The following is a 6047-nucleotide window of genomic DNA, read 5'->3' as shown; positions in this document are numbered from 1 at the left end:
GATGAGTTGATGAGCGAGGTGAGGTAAGGGAGAAGGTCTCCGGAAATGGTCTGGAGAAGAGAGGAGGGGATAGGGTCAAGCGGGCAGTTTGTTGGGTGGCCGGCCGTCACAAGACGCGAGATTTCATCTGGAGAGAGAGGGGAGAAAGAGGTCAGAGCACAGGGTAGGGCAGTGTGAGCAGAACCAGCGGTGTCGTTTGACTTAGCAAACGAGGATCGGATGTCGTTGACCTTCTTTTCAAAATGGTTGACGAAGTCATCTGCAGAGAGGGAGGAGGGGGGAGGAGGATTCAGGAGGGAGGAGAAGGTGGCAAAGAGCTTCCTAGGGTTAGAGGCAGAAGCTTGGAATTTAGAGTGGTAGAAAGTGGCTTTAGCAGCAGAGACAGAAGAGGAAAATGTAGAGAGGAGGGAGCGAAAGGATGCCAGGTCCGCAGGGAGGCGAGTTTTCCTCCATTTCCGCTCGGCTGCCCGGAGCCCTGTTCTGTGAGCTCGCAATGATCTCACAGAACATATGAAAGCTGGTGGTTCCTTTTAACATTAGTCTTCGTGCATACTGTACAGAACTGTCTGCAGATTGGGGGGAGGGGTTACCTTGGCTGTTACTAGCTGCTCGTGAAGTAGTGCAGGAAAGCACAGGGTTTAGCCCTAATGACTTAGTGTTTGGTCATAAGGTGCGTGGGCCTTTAGCAGTGTTGCAGGATGGTTGTTTGCCTGAGGAACCACCTCAGAACCTTATTGACTATGTAAATGGTTTTAGGTTGAAGTTATATAGGGCTGGTGAACTGGCGAAAGAAAAACTAAAATCTTATCAACGGAAAATGAAACTGAAATAAAACGGACAGGCTTAGCTGCGTGAGTTTAGTCCCGGTGATCGTGTACTTGCTCTTCTGCCTCTTGTAAGTTTTCAGGCAAAATACTGTGGTCCTTTCACTGGGTTGCGTAAAGTGTCAGATTTGAACTATCTTATTGAAACCCCTGGTCATAGGAAGTCCTCTAAATTATGCCATGTGAACCTGTTAAAATGTTATCACTCCCGTGATCTAAGCAAAGTTGAAGGAACTACAGCGGTGAGGTCAGCGTTGACTGCTGCTCCAGTCACTGTATCTTGTGGCTTTAATTTGGTGGAGGGGGGAAAAGAGGAGGACGTTAGGGTTTCGGATGAGGTCTTACAAGGTCGGTTGAAAAACTCCCAGACTTTACAAAACCTTGGGGTATTGGTAGATCATTTAGACTCTGAGAAACAGGAAGAAGTGGTAGCTCTTATTAGAAACTACCCTGTTTTCTTTTCTGACACTATCGAAACCCACTTAATTGAGCATGATATAGACATCGGAGATGCTAAGCCTATCAAACAGAGATTTTACCGTGTATCTGAGGAGAAGAGACTGCAATTGGAAACAGAGGTGCAGTATATGTTGGACAATGGTATTGGGGAGCCATGTTGTTCAAATTGGGCTTCACCCTGTCTTTTCTCTGATTCCACCTTCAGACCTTGCACCAATTATAGAAAATTCTTCCTTGGAGAGTGAAAGCCCTGTTCGAAAGACTGGTGTGGGCCAGGTTGACTATTAATTTGGCAAAATGTGAGTTTGCCAAAGCTACAGTCACATGCCTAGGCAAGGTTGTTGGTCAGGGTTTTGTCTGTCCCGTGGAAGCCAAGGTCCAGGCTGTGAAGCAGTTCCCACAGCCCACCACAAAGAAAGAACTGATGCGCTTCCTGGGAATGGCGGGGTACTACCGTGCTTTCTGTAAAAACGTTTCAGTAGTAGTGTCCCCCCTGACCAATCATGTTGAAGGCCAATGCTGAATTTATCTGGTCCAGCCAGTGTCAAGAGGCATTTGATGCAGTTAAGGCTCTTCTGTGTTTGGCACCTGTATTGGCAGCACCACATTTTGTGAAACCTTTCAAATTGCAGGTAGACACCAGTCAAATCGGTGCTGGGGCTGTGCTTCTCCGGGAGATTGATTACAATGTTGAGTGTCCAGTCAGTTTCTTCTCCTGTAAATGTAATAAGTATCAGCAAAACTATTCTGTAATTGAAAAGGTCTCATTTGGGCTTTACAGCACTTCGAGGTCTATGTTGGTTCTGGTTTGACCCCTTTAACTGTGTTCACTGACCACAACCCACTTATTTTTCTGAGGTCCCTGCAAAATCCCAACCAGCGCCTGATGGGTTGGGCTTTGTTCTTGCAACCATTCAACCTTGATATTAGACACATTAGTGGTAAGGATAATATCATTGCTGATGCTCTGTCCCGTGCTCCTTTAACCTAGTTTGTATCTTCTCTCTGCTGACGCCTACGGACTGTCTGCTCCTCTTTCCTCTTACATTGCTCCCCAGGTACCAGGGCTGCTGAGTTTGAGGGGCGGACAGTCAGTTGGGGGACACGGGGCCACTACTAGGAGCTGGAACTGGTATCCTTTTTTTTGTTGGATTGTTTAGAATATGTTGGGCCGAAATTTGGGTTGAGGGTGGGACCCTCATTTTAAGGAGGGGGGTGTCACGGCCCCTCCGCTGCAGTGCAGGGGCGGTTCCTCCTGCAGGCAGAGGAGGGTCGTTAGTGATTGGAGTCACCTGGGCTCAAAGTATTTAAAGTGTTTCACTAATCACTCTTGTCTCTGTTTCTCTCTCTCTGCTCTGTTTGGTTTGTTCCTTTGTAGTTTTGCATAGTTTTCACTCAGTCATTCACACACACAGATTCACGCACCCCTGCACTTTACATACACCTTACATTATGATACTTCCACACCTCATTCCTATTTCTTTGTTTAAAGTTAATAGTTAGGTTCATAATAAATAACCTTTTTGATTGGCCTATACCTGTTTGTGTCCCCTCATTTTTTGCCACAGGCTATGATGACAGGTAAGAAGTTTTAGGTTGTAGTTATTATAGGAATTATATGACTATTTCTCTCCATACCATTTGTATTTCATTAACCTTTGACTATTGGATGTTCTTATGGGCACTTTAGTATTGCCAGTGTTACAGTACAGCTTCTGTTCCTCTCCTCGCCCCTACCTGGGCTCGAACCAGGAACACATCGACAACAGCCACCCTCGAAGCAGTGTTACCCATGCAGAGCAAGGGGAACAACCACTCCAAGTCTCAGAGCGAGTGACGTTTGAAACGCTATTACCACGCACCCCGCTAACTAGCTATCCATTTCACATCGGTTACATGAGCCTAATATCAGGAGTTGATAGGCTTGAAGTCATAAACAGCTGCTGGCAAACGTACACAAGTGCTGTTTGAATGAATTCTTATGAGCCTGCTCCTGCCTACCATCGCTCAGTCAGACTGCTCTATGAAATCATAGACTTAGTTATAACATAATAACACACAAAAATACGAGCCTTTGGTCATTAATATGGTCGAATCTGGAAACAATCATCTCGAATACAAGACTTTTATTCTTTCAGTGAAATACGGAACCGTTCCGTATTTTATCTAACGGGTGGCCCAAACTGTTGCATATACACTGACTCTGCGTGCAATGAACGCAAGAGAAGTGACACAATTTCACCTGGTTAATATTGCCTGCTAACCTGGATTTCTTTTAGCTAAATATGCAGGTTTAAAAATATATACTTCTGTGTATTGATTTTAAGAAAGGCATTGATGTTTATGGTTAGGTACACGTTGGAGCAACGATACTCACTGCATTGATTAAATGCAACGCAGGACATGCTAGATAAACTAGTAATATCATCGACCATGTGTAGTTAACTAGAGATTATGATTGATTGATTGATTGATTGTTTTTATAAGATAAGTTTCATGCTAGCTAGCGACTTACCTTGGCTTCTTACTGCATTCGTGTAACAGGCAGGCTCCTTGTGGAGTGCAATGTAATCAGGTGGTTAGAGCGTTGGACTAGTTAACTGTAAGGTTGCAAGATTGAATCCCCCGAGCTGACAAGGTAAAAATCTGTCTTCTGCCCCTGAATGAGGCAGTTAACCCACCGTCATTGAAAATAAGAATGTGTTCTTAATGTTCTTGCCTAGTTAAATAAAGATTAAATAAAGTTGTAAAAAAAAATCGGCCAAATCGAAAATACCGATTTCCGATTGTTATGAAAACTTGAAATCGGCCAATTCGATTAATCGGTCGACCTCTAGTTGAGATGCCTCTGTTAATTGAACTCGGTGAAACATTTATTTGGGCTGCAATCTGAGGTGCAATTAACTCTAATTAACTTATCCTCTGCAGCAGAGGTAACTCTGGGTCTTCCTTTCCTGTGGCGGTCCTCATGAGAGCCCGTTTCATCATAATGCTTGATGGTTTTTGCGACTGTACTTGAGGAAACTTTAAAAGTTCTTGACATTTTCCGTAATGACTGACCTTCATGTCTTAAAGTAATGATGGACTGTCGTCTCTCTTTGCTTATTTGAGCTGTTCTTAACATAATATGGACTTGGTCTTTTACCAAATAGCCCTATCTTCTGTACTCCACCCCTACCTTGTCCAACACAACTGATTGGCTCAAACGCATTAAGAAGGAATTCAATTCCACATATGAACTTTTATCAAGACACATCTGTTAATTGAAATGCATTCCAAGTGACTACCTCATGAAGCTGGTTGTCTTCACTATTATTCTACAATGTAGAAAATATTAAAAATAAAGAAAAACCCTGGAATGAGTAAGTGTCTCCAAACTTTTGACTGGTAGTCTACATATCAATGGAGTTGTGATATCTGGCAAACTTTTGACTGGTAGTCTACATATCAATGGAGTTGTGATATCTGGCAAACTTTTCATTAGTTCATAGTAATTAAAAAGCGTAACTGTCTATTGGTTTCAGATGGGGTCTAAAGGTTGACCATGTTTTGGAGAAAATGCTTTGACCAGGCTGTTTGAAATGTTCTGCTTGACGTCAGAGTCAGTTTTTGTGTGGGGTAATTTTAGTGTGCCCTTGTCAAGACGCTCCTCTCACAGGCATGAGGTGCCCTCGTTTAAATCTCCCTTTATTCCTCTCCTCTTTTTATTCTGTTCATTTCTGTCCCGCTCCCTGATGTAGTACCTAATTAATGCAACTTTCATTATCTATTTTCCATCACACACACACACACACACACACACACACACACACACACACACACACACACACACACACACACACACACACACACACACACACACACACACACACACACACACACACACACACACACACACACACACACACACACACACACACACACACACACACACACACACTTGTCTCCCTTTCGATCCTGTCCTTCCATTTAGTCATTTATAGATGCTCTTATCCAGAGCGGCTTACAGTAGTGGGTGCATACATTTTCATATTTTTTTCTCCCTCTGTCTCTACCTCTCTGTTCTTCTGACCCGTGGGCCGTGTGGCTGAATGTGAAGGAGCAGGGTGACACGTCTCTCTGAAAGAGCCTGTTTGGTGTTCAGCTCCGTCGAGCACTGCCTCTTCAAAAAGAACCCTGCACTGTCCTACTTTGAACATGTCACTGGTTGCAAAAATTCTGTGAGCTTATGACTGCCATTCCTTGTGTGTGTGTGTGTGTGTGTGCGTGTGTGTGTGTGTGTGTGTGTGTGTGTGTGTGTGTGTGTGTGTGTGTGTGTGTGTGTGTGTGTGTGTGTGTGTGTGTGTGTGTGTGTGTGTGTGTGTGTGTGTGTGTGTGTGTGTGTGTGTGTGTGTGAGGCTCGTCTCTTAATTGGGCTCCTTGAGCTGCAGCTTACTTTTTCTCTCTCAGTCTTTGGTGTGTTTGAGTTGAACAGCTTAATGAAGTCAGAGTAAGGAATGCTGCTCCCTCATTAGTCTCTTACTCCCACCTGGGCTTTGTGTGTGTGTGTGTGTGTGTGTGTGTGTGTGTGTGTGTGTGTGTGTGTGTGTGTGTGTGTGTGTGTGTGTGTGTGTGTGTGTGTGTGTGTGTGTGTGTGTGTGTGTGTGTGTGTGTGTGTGTGTGTGTGTGTGTGTGTGTGTGTGTGTATCCACGTGCTGCCTCTTTTCTGTTCTTAGATTAGGAAGGAAGAAAAGAACACAAAATTATTGCAATAAATAGATACAG

The sequence above is a fragment of the Oncorhynchus gorbuscha genome, linkage group LG13 (assembly GCF_021184085.1).
Source record: "Oncorhynchus gorbuscha isolate QuinsamMale2020 ecotype Even-year linkage group LG13, OgorEven_v1.0, whole genome shotgun sequence".
Lineage (NCBI taxonomy): Eukaryota > Metazoa > Chordata > Actinopteri > Salmoniformes > Salmonidae > Oncorhynchus > Oncorhynchus gorbuscha.
The sequence above is the reverse complement of the archived record's forward strand: the minus strand, read 5'-3'. Positions refer to the sequence as shown.